Here is a 20,385-nt window from a genome sequence, read left to right as displayed (position 1 = left end):
TCTCGTATATGAATAAAAATCAATGGGTGTCATTTATTGTCAATGGAATGATATTTACACTAAGTGCTTCAGATAAGTATATATATGGTATCTTCATTAATATGGTTGGCTATCGCATTAAGTTTGCGTTCACAGTGAATTTTTACAATATCTATACGATTCAACCGATAACAAATAAATCAACAAAATTGTTCATTTGCGTATCTACAAATTGAGTTGCACCAAAGTAGTTCACACACACATTTATTCAGCCACAACAAAAAAAATCCCATTTCAACCAATTGGAAACTACAAGTCGAATAGATTATTTTACGATCCACCCTATTATTTAATCGTCACACGTATTCATATGCTATGTTATATCTGTGGATATATGCAGTGATGACGGTAAGCAAACTGTAACGCCGCTGATGTTATTACTGCTGTTGCTGCTGTTACTCGATTCGAATGTTTATATCTGTGTGTTGTTGTTTTCGGTTTTCAGCTTATTACTAAATAGCTTGAATGTGTTTCACTCTTTGAATCGTTATCGTTGCTTTTTGCTCGCACTTTTCGTTTTGTTCGGTCGTAGTTGCCGTCAAGAAAGACAGTCGTATGATTAACAATATAATGTACATGTAAAGCGTGCGTTTCATTTGCGTTACGGCCGTTGTCCGTACGTCGCTTATATATGTTTATATATATTGAAACTGTACATTGACTGTTGATGTGCGCACACGCTTTCCATCAAATAATATCATCGTTGCGTGCACAAGAGAGTGTTAGAGAGTATGGTGACCAAAGTAATATCATCATCGCATTCATTTCATACAATACGTATATTGTATAAGCATACAAACCATATAGTCATGATTGAGCGCTCTTCTATATATTGTTAAAAATGATTTCGAAAATGTAAGTACGGCATGTATCTGATGCCGTGATAGTCTTTTCTCTTAAGATACATACAATAAGATCAACCGATGAATATGGTATTTGCCACAATGGGATTCAACATCTTTATCCGTCAAAAAATTTCAAAAAATTTCAAAAAAAATTTTTTTATTTTATTTTACAATAATTCAAATTTTACATTTTTTGTAAATAAACATTCTTTTCAAATTATTTTTTGGGATTAAAAAAAATATTCATTTCATGTGTTTATAAAATGGTGTGGTGGCGAAAGAGAACATTTACCATTGATTCAAACAGATTTTCAGTGCCATTTGTTTGTATGTAACTTAAAGCAATGCACATCGCACGTCGTACATCGCATGTCGTTCGGTCGACACGTTCAACGGTGCCGAAGCGGTCGAACGTCGAATGCTCACAACGCACTCAGTACATATATATTCTGTATGTGTGTATCTGTCTCTTTTTTTATTCACTTCTCCCTCGGTATATAGTTTGCCTTACATATTGTCGATATACAAATATTTAAACCGATATAATGCGACAAGAGGCCGATTTCCGACGAACCCAAAGTACTATGCGATGCGAGGTATGTGTACGTATTGTTGTTATTGTTGTTGTTGTTACTGCTGCTGTTGTTGCCGACGTCTCCGTTGCTGCCGCTGCTGTTGCTGCTGTTGCTACTGCTGTTAGTGTTTTGTATACACCGTTGGTTTTGCTTGCTTGCTGCTCTCTTCTGTGTGCCTCTTTTTGATAATTTGAACATTTTATTTCAGCTCTACACCTCGTAGTTTCAGTTCATTTTTGACATCGAACAGATAAACGTTTTCGATATTGTGGGTGCCAGTTGTCGAACAATTTGTTATTTTATACACATTTTTCTGCTGTCATATCGTGTGCTAAATGGACGTATATGGTGTGTGTATTTGAAATTGATAGTACATCTCTAGTGAATTATTTAACTTTTTGTCGATTTTATAAAAAAAATGTATATATATTTATGAAAAAAAAAATAATAATAAACGAACAAATCGGGAAAAATCTCCTTGATTTTCATTAAATGTGCTTCGAATTGAAACCGAAAGAAGAAATAAAGAAAACACATACACGCACACACACACTAAATTATATGTATTCGTTTTCCGCTGATCGATTGATTACGATACCAATTTAATCACTCATTACACATTCTACACAAAATTTATTTATTTTTCATGATTCGGCCTGCAATTCAGGCAATATTAAATATAAAAAAAAACTAACTTCGATGAAACAGAAAATGAAGAAAAAAACGATAACAATTTAAATTAATATACATTTCATTTTGATACACCGTCTTTTAATAAAACGACAAACAAATATTTGCATTGAAACGATTTTTGTGTATTGAATTTTGTCCAATGTTATTGTTTCAATGCATGAATTTCAAAATAATTATACCACAAAACATACGGTTGATAAAGCAAGAGTGAGAACGATTGACATAGAAGTGACAGTTAATATTGGTAATTGAGAAAATAGAAAAAGAGCAATGAAACAGAGTGCATACAGTTCGAAGACAGGGAAAACATGAGTAAAAGAGTGAAATTTGAGTGAGTTTTTCCTTTATTGTTTGGTCGAGTGGTGATAATTCTATAATTATTAAAATAAAAATATCAACGAAGTAGAAATACATTTTGTTTCTCGATAGAAGAAAAGCAACAATACTAACGAACGAATAGGACCAAAAGAAAACAAAAAGCACAATCGTTAACCACATTCTAAATAGCATATAAAACAATCTATCCATTTGGCTCACTATTTTATGAATGGAAAAGAGTTAATGAATATAACAGAAAAGAGAAAACATCATATGAAAACAAAATACAGCACACAACCAATGAACATATGAAAGAAGAGTAAAACTTGAAAAAAAAGCGCGCTTTTTTCAATGAACATAACAGAAAAGGAATAGAGAAATGCTTATGGTGTGTTTGTTTATTAAACTAAATTCCATATGAACATCAATTGTGAACATTGCTTATCTAACTTCTGCTAAAGACTAACACAGACATAAAAAAGCAACTCTATTGTTATTTAAAAAAAAATCGTTCAGTTGATATTTACCTTTTGCGGCTTTTAACGGATACACTCAAAAATAATGATTTTCGGTAAGTTTTAGAACAGTTTTATTTTCTTTTTATTTTATCTGTTCAAACTGCCGGGAAAGTTTCAACGTAATTTTTTTTTTGTCGTTCGGTATTGTTGAAAAGTGTCATGAACCGAAAGCAAACGTATTGTTTAAATTCACGTGGAATGAACTGTCATATTTGCATTTGTTTATATTAAAATCATGTGTATGTATCGATGCATTTCCATCATGGTTCAAGAAAAAACAACCGAATGTATGTAAATTGTTTGTATCAAATGAATTGCGATTTTTTAATTCGTTGCCTTTGTAATAGAGTGAATGTGCTGTGACAAAAAAAAACCATACATACATTCGTCGATCCTTCGAGTAAATCGTCGTCAATTTGATTATTTGTATTGCACAAAATACATGTACATATGGCTTTCACTAAACGCCCAAACGTTTCATGCTGATTTTCTCGATTCGCATTCTCCATTCACATTTTCCATTATATCGCTCTGACAATATCTTTTACAAGATACATACTATATACACATGCATACATTATGTATGTGTGTGTGTGTGGGGGACTATTTGCTCTTGATATCAAAACAGGAGTAAGGAGACACAATATACGAAATATATTACAATGCCAAAAATACCCAGCAACAACAACAACAACAAAAACAACAATACAACACAACGACCATAACAAGAGCATCGTAGTAGGAGCAGCAACAGTAACGACAGTAGAAACGATGTCGGTGATAGAGCGCCAGTATAGACCAAAATATGTACACAAAATTCATGAATCCTCCTCGTCTTACCATTTTCAATTGATGGGAGAGAAATAGTCAAAGCGCGTAAATAAACAGTGAGTAAATTGACTAATGGAAACTAAAAGAGCCAGAAGTAGTGGCAACAGCAATGCCATACCATGCCATGCAATGATGGTACCATAATATGTACATATATAACAGTGACAATACGAAAGCAATACATTTGAAACAAATAAATTTGACCTCTCTTCCAAAGATACCATATCGTCAATACTATTGCTCACTCAGTCTTACTTTCTTTCACCCGGTCGCTCTCATTTCTTTATTTATTGTTATATAGCACTCAGTCAATATACACATTCAACACACTCTTGGTACATGTGTGATTTAACTATAATTTTTTTTTTCTCTTTCTCTCGATTCATTTTCTGTGTTATATTCCGAATCGAGTATGTTCGCCTTTTTAATTTGTGTATATATGCTCGTCTATACCTTTAATGCTCCTGATCATGCAGCTCTATTATTTATTTACATGTACTGGTGTTTATCCTCACTATGGATCCACTTACTATTTGAAACTACACATAGTTTGCATACCCATAATGTACGATACACAAAAAACTAAGGCAATGCGGTTGAAAGAGACGATATTAGAAAATTCGTCGCTATTGCTTTTTATACATTTTGTGAAAAAAAAATCCTCTTCGGTTTGCTCAAAATTTGATATGTGTATAAAGAGTGGCGAAAGGAAAGAAGACAAAAAAAAAAACAGCGAGCGGACCTATACTTCTATTTCGAAAAGGGGTGAGCATGTTTAATACAGTGGTATTGGTTCCACTATGTATTTATGTGTGTGCAAAACTCTTTTTTTTTCTCACTGTTTATATATTTCGTCGGTCTGATAAAGAAAAATCCAGCGAGAGCGGAAAAAAAAGACGAACATAGACACAGACCAAGAGAAAGAGAGAGCGAGAGAGAGAGAGAGAAAGAGAATTGAAAAGAGTGAATAAGGATAACACGAGAGAAAAAAATCCCTGCACTTCGACAAGCCGCTTTACACACGTAGACCATGCGTTCGATTTATTCGTATGTATATGGAAAACAACAAATGCCGTGTGAAACACGGGCTTATTCATATTTTTTTCTTCATCCTTTTGTTGCACGATGACGAAGAAGAAGAAGACAAAAAATCGAGTCAAAAATAAACCGAAAAAAGTATATATAATGAAATTGAATCCGCCGCGTACACACTCTCTGTAAACGAATATATTATTGGATACTCCGTAGACTCTCAAACTTATTTTGGGTACGTGCAACAAAAAGAAAATATGAAACCAGCAAATTATTGTGTTTTATTTGTTGGTTTTTTTGTTCATGCTTTCCGTCTCTCGGTCTTTTTTTTATGTATCTTTTGTCAAATGATTGAGAGTGAGTGGATGAATAAAAAGGCAAAAGTAACCTTCCATCTTATTCGCCAACGACTTTTCCATTCTTTTCTTTCATGCGAAACATGAAATGTTCTTTGATATTTTTTTTCTCATCAGACACACACGCACATTTTTTTATCCGTTCCTATTGCCGTTATTTTCTTGCATAGGTTTCATTTAACCATTCATCTCTTATCGCGATTCAATTTTTTTCCCAATTCATTCTGTGTGAACAAGAAGCGATCCGAATTATTTCTTAGTCGACTTTTGTCCCAGCCAACAACAATTATATCGTATATATGGTATCTTGACCTCTGGTTAGCAAAGTACATTTTTAAAATGTGAGTCAGTATCTTGGTTTTTTTTTTTATAGCACGTGGACTGTTGTCATTGATCCCCTGAAACTGAATTGGTCGTGCACGTTTTGAATGAATGTCTATCAGTTTTGGGTTAATTCTAAAAAGTAACCGAAACGGTCACCGAAAACAAAATTATTGAAATGGCACCAATGAAAATGTTGAACAGGTAACATTTAATAGAAATGGGATTCGTAGAAATGGGATTCGTAATATCGGATAATGATAATTATGATCATTTGATTGTTAGAATTGGTATGACAAAAGGAATCTCTTAAAATGAGGCATCATTATCAACCTTCAGTCTTTTTTATACAGAAGCAATTCTATCGAATCATTCGTTTTTTAACCTTCTGAGCTGTTTTGCTCACTTTGAAAAAAATCTGATGTTTTTCGAAATACAGGAAACCCAAAGACGAATCTTTACTTTTATAAATGCCGCCTCATACAATTACAATATTCAGTCATTGAATTGCATCATGGCATCCCCACAGCTACTTTATAAACCTCAATAGCAGAATAATAATGCATCACATTTTGACGAGAAAAAAAAAATGTTATTAAAAAATTGAATGAAAAACAAATGAAAGGAAAATACAGACACATACTCAAATTGAAGAGAGAGAGAGAGAGAGAGAGAGAGAGAGAGGGAGATCGAGAAAAAAAACTATAGCCAATGTGCACGGGCAGAACAACTGCTTTTCTTTTGCTCGCAATATGTTGTGCGACGTGTGCTGTTTAGCTGGTCTTTGGTTTGATGTGTGTTGTTTTTTCTGTTGCTGTTGTTGGTTTTTTATGATACCTTTTTTTTTAAAACAGCGCGCTGAACTGCATCATTCAGTCATTGTGCGCGGCATTCGTTTTAAACCACTGGATTAAAGATATGCCAGCAATTTATGTGCTATAGTCGTGATACACATTTGGATATCATACAACAAATATACACTCTGCAATGCGCGTACACACTCACAGATTGCATTGTATTTTCGAAACGCGCGCGCGAGTGTTCAAATAAGAGTTGTACAAAAACAAAAAAAAATGCTACATACACACATTCATTGATTGAAGGCAATATCATATTTTCGCAAATGAAAACCAAAAAAAAATTATGCCATTCGAAGAGTATAAAACAGTGGAATCAGTGGGACCAAATTTTTTTTTGAAAAGTCAACATTGAATGGGAAAAGGAGGAAAAGGGGGCTCAATTTAAGCACCACATGAACATACGCGAAAAAAAATGAATTAAACAGTATACACAGAGAGCGAAAAAAGAGTAGACATACACAGCTTCACATTAAACGCCAAACGATAAATTAAAACTGCATATTATTGAATATATGGGATATGTTTTGAATATTATTTAAATGTGTAAAACATCGAGTGGTATTTTCCATTGATTTGATTTTCACATTGGATGGCGCTCTCCATTGGTATGTTCAACGATCACTATCTCGCGATGTGATTTTCGCACAAAAAATATGCCAATAACAACGAAATATACATATTACAGCAAAATATTATCGTATTATCGGCTGTGAGTGTAGTTGAACATTTTTCAAAATGACATTAAAAAAGGCACCTTTTTTACGATACCGTATATTTTTCCGCCGTCGCAGTCATCAATATATAAAACATTGTCGTGTATTTGCTTAACGGAAAAAACGGTGCCTATCTCAATTGCATGTCACGCAGCTGTATTTGTGTGTGTGTATGTGCAATTCTGAACTGAAGGTGTGTGTGTGTGTGTTTCGAGACTGTGTATTTTGTGATTACTATTATTCAAGTAGTTTTCGTTGTTATTGAAAAGAAAGAACTTGATTTGCGGTGATTGTACGACTAAGTAACATTTCTACGATTTTATATTTCGTATTTTATTTTACCTCATTTCGTTCGTCGGCATACTGATATATTGTGGAATACAATCCCAATTGAAAATTCACAGTGGAAAGGAATTACTGTCGCTGTTGTTGCCACTGCAAAATAATAAAAAAATAAACCAGCAAGCAAATGTTCAACTAAATAGAGAACAGGAGAAAAAACGAAGAAGAAGAGAGAAAAAAAAACCAACGCAACAGCAGCCAATTCCATGATAATAACAATAATAATTCCAAATGATTCAAACTATGCGCACACATTGAGCATTACACTTCATATTGTACCGCGTGCAATACCGTGTTCTCGTTTTCATCGTATTCGTCAATTGTACTGTCGAAATGATTGTTATGAATATGAAAGCATATAGACAAGAAACACAGCAGAAGCGAACAGCAGCACAAGCACACACTCAATCCCTATGTATATGTTTATAATTTTATGCAGTCACTATATGCATTGCGACCGCGAATCAAACGTAATTATTATGACAATGATTTTTTGCACTACCATATAACACTATAATATTGTTGCTACGAGTAGTTTATTCAATGAGTGTGTATACGTTTAAACAATTTTGCATCGTTTTTGTACATAGGCAGGCTATATGTTAAATCGCCGAAGGTCTATCTCTCTCTGTATGTGTATGTGTGTGTGTGTTTTTTTTTGCAATGAAAATTTTGTCCAAAACCCCCAAATGCATATATCTACGATATGCTATTTGTATTGCTATTAGCAAAACGTAAAATTTACGGTGACCAAATACGAATTGATGATGTGTTTAAAGACCGAAATCAACGCTTCTAAAAATACAAAAGCCTGTTTATTCAACAACATTCAATATCGCGATGCGCCTGTATGTGTTTTCAAAACAGGGGACAAAAGTCTCTCAATTCTTTTTTGGAAAGCCCGTTCGTACCGTATTTTATTTATATAAATTCATTCAGATGTTATAATATTAATATGGATGCATAATTATGACGATTTTATAATAATAATTTATAATTATGCATCGAGTTGCTGCTTCCTCACACAAAATCAACGGCGCTCTGCGCGAACTTCATTCGATGCAATTTGATTTGCACACTCACACATGCTGTTCAAACCTAGTGAATAAGCGGTCATTTAAAAATGTGCTCAAATTAAAACCGATATGCCAATGTACACTGTCGATGAGTGCACTGCCGATGAGTGTGTACTGTGTCTCGAGTGTGAGAAAGAGAACGCACACGCGTGTGATTATCCGTTCGCGAACAAACGGTCATACCGAATGAGCAAATGATTGAGCGAATGAATGGGTAAATGTTCGGGGTTTGCGCCGACCAGAACCTACAAGCGAACAAGGTGCAAACAAAGCGCACATTCAAAAATGTGTATCATTTTTAATGGTTAAATGATACAGAATGATAACGTCGTCTAGTGCATGTATGCGCGACATGTTTTTGCATGGCAAAAATATTATATGATCGATTTGTTTGTCAGTATGGTATAAATCTCTTTTTTGGTATTCGATTCATGCCGTGGGCTTATTCGTATTTTCCGTATGCATTATGGTTTATGTATGCATTATGGTTTATGTATGTAAGAGAATGAACTGATCTATTGGAAAAGCAATCTTTTTTTTTTTGCGTGAATTCAACACCCAATATTATTGATATAATTTGTTGCGTTATTTTTGTCATTGTTTTGCATTTAACTCCTTTATCACATTTTCGTATACAAAACATTCGAATATAAACCATTTTATTATAATTGGCTAATAAAATGTCGCATACGATATCCCCCCTGTATATATGCTAACAATTTGCTCAGCATTAGTACAATCCAGCATTAGTGCAATGCATATATCGAGAGTTAGAGCGCGCGCGACAACAACTCAAATTCACGACGATAGACGGCAACTACGACGACGACTACATGCCGACATACTGAAAAGCCATATATTATTTATTAGCGAATACCGAATTCGAACATTTTGTCTATACGAAAAAATATAGCCGAACCGTGTGCGCGTCACATGTACACAAGTACTCTTTCGAGTAGCAAACTACAAATCTGCTCAATTTTTGAATTATACCAGCCAACCGAACAAACCAATCAGTTTATTATGATTGTAAATCGTGTGTACATAAAATGTGTTGCACAAAATGTCGTCGAAAAATGCAATAGACCGAGAAGAAAATGACGAGAAATGGGATAAGAAGGAAAGAGAGAGATAACTGCAGCAAATAACAAATCACAAGCGAATAGAAACAATAACAAAATGAACCACTACTATTTTTGTAATCGTTCTGCATTCGATTATGATAATGATTATAGAATTTCATAGCGTCGACAATACACAACGTTTGATGCGAGCGTACAAATATAATATATAGAAATGTGCTTGTGTGTTTGCACCTCGGGTGCATTCAGGGCGACACAATATACATCGCACCGAAAATAACACCGACATCACGTTGTTCTCTCTCTCTCTCTCTCTCTCTCTCTCTCTCTCTCTCTCTCTCTCTATTTCAAAAACCGTCTGTTGAGGTTTATTTATTTCCAATATATCGTTTGCACCTGTATACAGTTGCACCGTGAAATTCTCTTGATCGAGGCTTTGCATTTCATTTGAATTTGTTTGCCGCGGCTGCTGTCGCCGTTATTTAGCTTTTTTTTCGTTTTGGTTTGGGGCCGACATAAACAGCACATGTTAAACAATGATCTATGTCGACAAAATACACACTCATATACATATCATAAAATCAGACAAACGGCCGCGAATATAATAATTCCTTGTTTGTGTTTTGCATATGAGCCCAAATATGTCACGTCTACCTTTAAACAATATTGAACATCACAATAGCTGCAAAACTACTTATTTGTTTTATTTTATTTTTTGTGCTTGCCTCTCTCTCTCTCTCTCTCATTTTCGGTTGTTACAATTGTCTTGCAAATTGAATTCATCTAATTGCAAAAAGAATCGTTTATGGTTTTATCGTGAATGACGAACACGTTTTGAAAATCGTACAATAAATTCAACAAATCAGATTTTTAAAATGAAAGAGAAACTAGAGAGAGAGAGAGAGCAAGCTGCTATGAATTTCTAAACTATGGATATTGGATTCCATGGCACGTTTTTTTTCCACACGAGCAAAGAATTGTTTTTCAAGTGCCACAAATGTATCGATTTAAAGTCTACCGAAAAGTGACTCCAAACCAAAAAAAAATGTCCAAAATTTCTGAAATGATCAATTTCCTCCCAATATATTTCGGTAAAATTTTATAGTTTCATACAAATCATCTAGCCATTCAATTTACGAATGGTCTTCGAAACAAATTGAACTCATTTGTTTTTCTCTTGTTATTGAAGCGTTCAATCGTAGACAGCAGCCAAAAAGTAGGGAAAAAAGCAGCGCGAGATAGAGACAAAATTAGAGAGACTGAATTGTGCTGCTTTATTGCTTAAAGCCAGTACCTAACTGGTTTTTGTTTGATTTTCTAAGTTCCGAATATCGTTATTTGTATAGATGTAGTGTTACATCGTGCAAAGCGATTATTCGCATTCGATTCAGTCGTCGTTAAAATAATTTGTATGTGCTGTGAACACACGGCTCTACACGGATAAAGCGATTCGAACGATCAAAATAAACATACATTATTATACAATGAATATAGTGGCCATGTATTGCAACGTTTTTTTTGCTCTATCTCTCTTCTTCTACTTTGCCAATGATGCCAATCGTTCAATTCGCCATCGTTTATTTCTATAAATCGAAATATGAGCTTGGCTGAGCCGCGTCGCAACGTCGATGGGACACACAGGGGGAGAGAAAGAGAGACTGTGGGGAAAAGCAAAACACTTTATAGTTACTTAATTTTATTATTACTACTTTTTTTTTGTTATTTTGTTGTTTCTTGCGTGGCAACAACATACGAATGCGACCCACAAGCATCGATACACAATTTCATCTCTCATTTGATTTCAATTTAGTGTGCAAGTAATCGCAAAGTAAATCAATGGAATTTTCCTTTCTCGCTCCCTCCATTCACTTGATTTGTTATTGTCTTGCGGGAGAAAAACTCAAAATCACAAACTCTATGAAATATTGATAGGGTTCTGTTCGAATTAATGCACATTGAGATTGTCTGCATAACAATTGCAAAATTTCTGTAAATTATCTCTTGTGCCAATTATTGAGAGTGCTCGCCAAATGCACTTTAATGTGTTATGGTTGTTGATAATGACGGCACATTCGAAATCGAGTTTCGAAAATATTACAAACATTCGAAATGAAGCGAGGAAAGCCCTTCAAGATATACAACACAGAATGCAGCAAAGATGACGAAATAAGAGAATATACGCACCGAAATTGAAAATCAATTAGTATGATTTTCGTATAATTTTCAATCTGTTTCTCGTTTTTTTTTTATGGTGCACGTGCCTCCAGTTGGTACATTCGTCTGATTTTACTGTGGCCAATCCCATTGTATAATCGAAATAAGACATCGGTGGTAGATATATTTGTTCATGCCATTTATGTCAGGTGTCCTTTGTCTCCTTTTTGACTTTTTCTTACATTTTTTTTTATCTCTGAGTCTTTTGCTACCCATTTTTTTCGGTTGAGCCTCGTTACGCGCGCGCGTGTGTGTGCATTTTATTTATACCTTTTGTGGCCCATTGATTCATCATCATCATCGATGTTCGGCTGGTCACGTATTTATTATGCATATGCTCGCCTTTCCTTTTGATTTCAATTCGGTTCGTGGCCACATACTCCTTGGCCGTTTGTTACTATCCATGAATTTGGATATTCAATTCGTTCACTTTGGTCAATTTTTCCTTTTGTTTTTTATTTTTGTTATCTATCTCTTTCTCGCCATCTCCTGTCATTGTGTTTTGAGCTTAATTTCTCTTTACAATTGAAATTATTTTTATTTTCGGGTATTCATCGGAATTTGTGTGTAAGCGCCTTATTTTTTTTTCTCCTTCACCGGTGTGTAATATTTATTGCGCTTTCCACCAAACCAATTTTTCAATAAATAATTAAATATGGACATATGCTGTTTAAAAATTCTTCATTTGGGTATATGGCTGAGTTGAGCATGTGTTCGACCGGTCATGCTTGCATGTTCTGAATACTTTTCTGTTCTTTTGGTGTCCGTGACGATGGTGTGTCTTTGATGGTTTTCTTGTTTGGGCTGCTTTCTTGTTGTCGCCCGATATTGATATACTGCCATTGCTGTCGCAGTCGCACTCATTGTCAGCGATTGTCGGTTGAATGTTGTTGTTGTTGATCGCATTTCATTGAAAATGGAACAAAATACGTAACTGTATCAAAATAATGCTGAAAATACATGTTACAACAGCATAAATAAAGAGAGGCCATAGCACATTCATTCAATGTGCTTTTCTAAATTTTTATATAATTTGTATAAGTTTTTCTCTAGCAGTTTATTTCAGTGTATCGTCGCTGTGTGTGTGTGAGTGTTTTTTTTCTCTTCTTCTGCTTCTTCTGTTGTTCGCTTCAAATTTTGTTATTCATTCGTTCATATTTTGAGGTTAAATTAAACGTTTTTTTTCCATGATTTCTTTGTTTGTGCATGTATTTTTTTTCTCTTTATATTTTAATTTGTTCACTGGCGTCGTCGTTGTCGCCGTCTTCTTCGCTGTTGTCGACATCGTTGTATCCATACTCATTGAATGGCAGTATAAAAATATATTGCTGTGGTGTCTATGTTCTCCATATACACAATAGTTCGACACGGTTTGTTTTGTTGTCGCATTTAATGAAAAAAATATACAATTCGTACGTCGTCGATGGCAACGATAAATGAAATATAGATACAGAGAGGGAGGTAGGGAAAGAACAAAAAAAAAACATACACCGAAATACGTACGAAAATGTTGAAAAATTAGGTTTACGGAAAGGTTAATGCTTATGTATACTACTTGACGGGATAGTTTTGAACACTTTAACGAATACACATCTCCAGCAACTCGCGTGATTTATCTACTTGACGCGTCGCAACTTGAATATCGCATATACAGTTTTCGTTTCGATTTGATTCGAAAACACAAACAATAAGTAAGCAAACAACAGCAGCACCAGCAGCAAAACGGTGAGAAGGGAAAACAATGTAATTAATATTGTACTTCAAAGCGTCCGTCGAAAAATGAATGTACATAACATCGAAATTTTTGTCTTTCTCGTATTTTGTTTCGTTTTCGGTCGATTTGTTGCCTCGAATCTGTTAAATATTGATCACAAATCTGATTTGTAAAGGTTATTAGGCGTGGAATCGGTAAATGGGACAGCAGAGACATCAGTAAACACCGATAAATTCACGGGTATATCTATTTCACTTATTTGATTCGACCGAAATTCCCAAGTGACAACAATAGTATAGAACACAACACTCGAACTGGACGAACATACACAATAATAACAATTCACATAGCAAATGTATGCGCTTATAATGACATTAACAAATTCATTGTAAATATCATATCTAATGATAATAATAGTTTTGACAAACCTGCCAAAAATGAAAACACATTTTTTATACACGAAAATTTCTCTCTCCTTCTCTCTTCATTCGCTCAAGAATCAAAAATTATTTATGATAATTCCATTAACCGAATGTGAAAGAATCGAAAAAGAGCTGCTCTTAAATGCGCTCACAGCGCATTATTTTCAAATGACATGTGCTCATGGCTTCGGGATGATATGTGAAGAATGAATAACATCAATTAAGGCGGTTATAAAAATGCATCTGCAAAAGGTGTTTTTCGGTTATTCAAGCGCACACGTTCACAATCAATTTAAAATTTACGTCGCTATTTCAATGCGATCATGATATTATGACTACAGTTTGTTATGTATGTTTGTGTGTGCTCAAAAATTTGTGTTGTTGCTGAGTTCATCAAAAACTTAAAGAAAACAAAAACTGACGAAAAAAACACAACATGAGAGACAAACACTCACAGATACACACATTTACACATACAAAAAGGTAGAAAAACATTCTTTTGATGTTGAGGAATTATGACATCCTGTTCACAAATCGAGTAGACAAAACAAACTTACCCTAGTTTTTTTTCGATTTTTGAGACGATTGTGAATGGAATTCAAGTCAGGGTTCTTAGAGTCAGAGAAAAAAAGCCATATCAAAAAAAAAAAACACGCGTTTCCGGTGCGATCGCACACGGGAGTTGGGCAAAAATTTTATTTTTTCTCTCGATGAATTTAAAATAACACACAATTTGAAGGTGTTTTGAAATAAATCCCTCATCAATGGGAATATCGATGACAACAACGCCACATTCTCTTTTTATTGTGTGTCTCTATCTCTCCATTCTGAATGCATATGGGGTATCGATCTTTGGCGATCTCATCCATCAATCGTCCATAATTCATCGTAAACCATGTTCGAAATGGAAACAGGTCGACAAACAGCGATAAAATATAAATCAATGCGACTGGTAAGAATGCGACAAATCTTCGAATTGAATCAACAACATAAATAAAATGCAGAGGAGAGAAGAAGATCGATTCATTGATTGAATGGAACACGTTGCAAAAACTTAGCCAAATCGTCTGCAACCGCATAAAACTTTGAACTCTGTTCAGTCGCATATGTGTCGCGCAATGGCATGTACGCGCCAATACCAATCACTAGTATTGTTTACAAGCGTTGAATGGTTGTCGTGCCATCACACCACATGGTGGCTGTGTCTTGTGCTGATTTAAGCAGTTCTTTTACATGTGACATTAGTGCACCTAATCGTTCGGAATCTAAATACGTGATTCGGTATTTAAATTTATCTTAAATGTACTGGCAAGGACACAGCAACTGTCATTGACTAATCAAACAATTTCTGGTTTGTCGCTCTTTTTTTCGCTCATTCTCACTGTTTGTTAGTTGAAATCTCAAACCCGATATGTTGTTGCTATCCAATTCAATAGATCCGAAAATTATGTTGTTGTTGATTGTTTTTTTTTTTTTTGTATCGATTTGAGGAGGTCGGTGCATTTAATTCCAAAGCCATGACAATTCAATGAAATATTCAACTGAATTTGTTTGCGCATATAAGTCGATATTTGTAGACTTTTTCACTTTTCAATATTGACTGAACACAAAAAATATGTGACCATTTTTATTCGTCGCTTTTTTTGATGATATTATTCCAAAAATCGAAAGCGTGCTCATCATATTCGAACGTTATTTGTCGAGGTTCTTTTGTTCTTCTGTGAAGTTTTTTTTTTTATTCACTCCCGTCATTTTCATCGGTGTATTGACTTATTTTGTTGTTTCTCTGCTTTGCTTTGCGTTGTTATTCTTGTTGTTGCTGAAATTATCTTGTCGCACATTCGGTGTTTCGAGTTATTTCTCTTTCTCTCGCTACACTCTCTCCATCTCTCTCTCTCACTGGTTCTGGCGGGCGCATACACAAGCACGAAAGCCAAGTTGTGTGTATTCGTTCTGTCGTGACATCGTCAGCGTCACCGATAACCTTCAGACTTTTCATAATTAGACAAAGTCATTTACTGCATATCGTGTGCCATACCGTACGATATATTCGTACTGGTTGACAATTTTTTCGTCTTTATTTTTTCGAGAAAAAAAAAGAAGTGAGCACTAAGCGAGAGAGAATAAAACACACTGTGATATCAAAGAAGTGGAATGAAATCTCACATGTATGCACAAACAGCAAGGAGAAAAGAAGGAAAAAAACAAATCGCACTCACAAGTATCGGGTAGGCAGAATAGTGAAGTGTGTGTCTGACGCCAAATGTTAGACATATCGGTTGAATGTATGATTTTTGCTGATCTTCATTATAAATGCAACACTTTTTTTCGCTCTCTCCCTCTCATCGACAATTTATTGTTATTCTTGTCGGACGACTAAGAAACATCTACATTTACGGCAATCAAAGTGTGACAAATATGGAATTGAGAGACGCAAACAGTGAAGGAGAACACAGTGAGTGAGAAAAACAATGTGTAATACAAATCTCCGGTTCGAAAATTTCAATTCATTGTTCGTGGCACTCTCAATTCAGATATAGACAATGCCTTACATGTCACCGTGCATTATAGACGCAAATACATGAACCAAAAACATTATGAATGACAACAACAGGATCAAAACGGAACACAAAAGAAATATAATAATAATGAAGAAACAAAAATTTGAAAAAAAAAAAAAAAAAAAATCAGCACATCCAAAGCGCGGAGAACGCTCTCAACAAAATATTTGAATAATTTGCATCGATTCGGTGCGGTCCGTTCCATACAAATCATGTGACTGTCCTGCAGTCTATTAGTTTTACCTTCTTTTCAATGATCAAACCTATAATTATTAAATTTGTGCGGCGGTTGTTGTTGCATATATTATTATCTTTTTTTTTCGCAAATGAGTATCGAGACTATATTAAATGGAATAACAACGCGACTGCCACGACGACGACGATAGCTGGATGTGCATTCAATTGAATTGATGAGCGCACATTGGTGCACAAATGCGCGAGCGCACATGCTTCGCACATACATACGTTCTAACAAGCTAAGCGCTTCATGTCTAGAACAAATTATATAATTTTCATTTCAAACGTTGTCGTTTCATGTTCTCGAACATTTTGTATATCATGCCATTTATCGGTTATCTATTTTAAAAGTGCAAGATTGTTGAATCTTAACCTTTTTCATCAATTTTTTTCTTCGTTTTCAAATGGTTCGAGTCGAATAGCCAGCAATTATTTATGCAACAATAACAAAAAATATTGTTTATCTCGTAGAACAGAAAACCAAAACAGAACAACATTTCCATAACACATGTGACATGTATGCATATGCGTATACTTATCGTTATGACGCACCTAATAAATTAAATTCGCTCAATGAACAAGCTGCAAATTGAAAATTGTAACGAACAATTACCAATTCGAATCTTAATTTGACGAGTGCGACAGAATGAGAAAGGTAGAGAGCTCGCGAAAAAAAATCAACGTATCAAATAATGATGACAAAAGTGTTCAGAATGTTTTCAAATAACGAAGTCAGTTTCATTGCGGTATACATCTTATTTAATAACCTAAATTCCGACAAATCGAAATCTGGTGCAAACAGAAACTGATCTAAGCTTATACGATTCATAGGAATTCTAACTCTCACACATTCTCTGTCGCTGTCCCCCTATAATTACATGCATATGCAACAATGCATCAGAAAATACGCTTTTACTTTGGTTTATGTTTAAGATGCAAAAAACCAAAAAAAAAAAAAAAAAACGAACAAAAGACGGCGAAATATAAAACGCCGGCAAATGCTGTGACTTTGTCGATCGAACAAATAACATCGAACGCTACAAAATGATCATAAATTGTGTGCACTGTTCTCTTGCTATGATCATAAAATGCCAATTATTAATATGTTACTGTTACTGAGCAACGCACTTGTGGGAGAATCATTGCGAAAGAAAAATGCACTTCATTTTTATTTGGCATCTCTTTCACCTTCACAACTACAACAAGAAAAAATTGCAACAATAAAATACTAAGGTTATTTTAAATAGCCTCCATTCATTCTCGTGCACAACAGAAAAAAAAATGGCATGATTAACATAATGGATTGAGTGCATCACACTGAGTCTGTGGATACATATTGTAATGAGATGTTGAGATGTCAAATGAATAAAGAATCATACAATTTTAACGATCGACATGAGAGTATGCGATTTACAATTATGTCTAAAAATACAATTTCATCACTCCATGGTGAATGTTTCGATTTTTCCAGAAAAACAACAGCAACACAAAATGCGTACGTTTTTTTTGCCTTTTCCTTGAATTCCCTTCGAAACGAAAAAAAAAAAACCGAAGTTACCAAGACCTTTCGAATCTCCACAAATAGCGATGAAATTGTATGGAAAGTTGGCAATTTTTTTCTTCAAATATTTCTTACTTTGAGAATAACCCAAGCAAATCCAATGGTAACCGAAGCATAATGCATCGAAAGTCTATATCGTGTAAAAATTCAAAATGATCTGTCAGTCTGGAGATCATCGTTGCGGCCAACGATGAAATTGTGGAGTGTGATCTTGTTTGTGTTGCAGTTGAAATCATTAGACAACGAATATCTCGCTTCTTTTTCCCTTGTTTCTCTCACAGCATTAGTCATGAGAAGAATTACTCTGATCAGTGCACACGCACTCAATTGCGTATTTTTAAATGCTGACTTTTTCTATTTTCTGTTGAACATTTTAATTTATTTAAAGAAAATTGAAGGCACTTTTAATTTCAAACTAATATTCAATTCTATTTTCGATTGTTTCCCTTTCCATCTTCGCTCTTCTATACACAGTCATTCCCTGTGCGCGTACTGTTTCGCCTGATGATTGTGCCTCCTTGTTTCTTTTTCGTTTGCGCCTCTTTCTTCCTCCCTCTCTCAATCTCCCTCTCTCGCTCTCACGTTGTCTCTGTTTTTTGATCTGATTGCCGATTCGATGTGTGTACATTTTAATTCCTTGGTTGCCATCTCTCACTTCAATTTTTTTTTTCGACATATGCCTAAGAGTTACCGTATTATTTATTACCGAGCTATTTTTACACAGAAAAAAAGTAGTTTATATCGGTGCTGTTGGTGAAGCGTACATTCATACAATCGTCAATATTTATTCATATACATATAACGATTTAAAGTCTTTACACATGAACATTTTTATGTGTCTTATTCTTCCTTTTTTTAAAGCGTAAACCAAGCACATCGTACATATATTTGACGAGAGCACATAGCGCACATTAGAACAAAATAAAGAAGAAATAAAACCACGTAGACCCCGGCGAAGAAATAAAAAAAAAAACGCAAAATCAACACACACTCAACAAAAACAAAATCGATTGAGTTGTAATTATGATTTTGTGAAAATACGACGAAATAAAAAGCCGAGAATAAAAAAAAAATGAAAAACAAACAAACACACATATACACATTTTATCGATTGAATTAGAGATTTGGAACAAAACCAAGTCAATGCGATCAAATAATTTTTGCATTTAGCCGACAACTGGTTTCAATTATCGTTTCACTGTTTAAAAAAAAAATCGGCAAGCAGTCTATGTGCGTTTTTTTTAATTTGTTCTGTTCAAAGTCGTTCAATATAACGGTTTATTACCGACCGAACCCAACAGAAGAAAAGATAAGAAATAATTCTTTTTGTTATTGTTCACATCATTTGGAATAAGATTCTCATTAAGTTATTTGGTTCGGTGTGAATGATAAAGTAATTGCGCAAATAATCTTCTTTTTTTTTGTAAATGGAACTCATATATGTACGTGAAGGTGAAAACTACGCATTATCATCAGGTGATTTGTAGTAAATGTTTCACTTTTGTGTGTGTTTTCAAACATATCCACATAGATATTTTGTCGATCGTGTTTGTTGTCTTTGAACCTGCCGTGTTCGGCACATAATTGCTATTTGCGACACATATATTCTAATGAATAGCTCGATACTCTGATTTTTTGTTTTTCTTCTTATTGGTGCGAAATTTACACCTTTATTCTGTTTACTTGTATTGACGCATTACGATATGAACACACATATGGAGCACATTTTAATATGATTCAGACCATTTATTTTATGTTTTGTACGCTTTAGGTGTCAAATGAATGGCCATTTATAGAAAAACAATGAATTTATGTGCGCTGTTATTTCTTGTTAAATTCATTCAGTTTCACATATTTTCGAAATCAGTGAACAAAAGAAAAATGCGCGCTCACTGCACACACAGACATATATCACAGCAAATATATAAACATTGTCATTTGTTGATAAGACAATGGCTTGCTCAAACAATTGATTCGTCATAATCGAATGGCCGTGGCGTGCAATGATATTGCCATTTTATTAATGCATTTATTTTTGTAACTTTATATTGATACTTTTAATGTAAAAAGAGACA

The 20,385-nt window shown here is 34.4% G+C and overlaps 1 protein-coding gene across 4 annotated transcripts in view; it reads left to right on the top strand.

The window, feature by feature from the left end:
• Nucleotides 1-1,783: 1,783 nt before the first annotated feature.
• The window catches only part of LOC116345768 (zinc finger MIZ domain-containing protein 1), a 39,143-nt gene continuing 20,541 nt past the window's right edge, over nt 1,784-20,385 (top strand). Inside the window, exons 1-2 of one of the 4 annotated variants that reach the window (XM_031775439.1) lie at nt 1,830-2,483; nt 2,582-3,041. The gene's annotated coding sequence lies outside the window, so the exon portion shown is untranslated. Of the gene's footprint in view, nt 1,808-1,829; nt 3,042-20,385 lie in introns of those variants that run through there. The other 3 variants (XM_031775440.1, XM_031775438.1, XM_031775441.1) reach the window with 3 other exon arrangements.

Source organism: Contarinia nasturtii, unplaced genomic scaffold (genome assembly GCF_009176525.2).
Source record: "Contarinia nasturtii isolate CC-2019 unplaced genomic scaffold, AAFC_CNas_1.1 Cnas_scaffold_1371, whole genome shotgun sequence".
Classification (NCBI taxonomy): domain Eukaryota; kingdom Metazoa; phylum Arthropoda; class Insecta; order Diptera; family Cecidomyiidae; genus Contarinia; species Contarinia nasturtii.
Note: the sequence above shows the minus strand (reverse complement) of the source record. Positions and strands in the feature narration are given on the sequence as shown.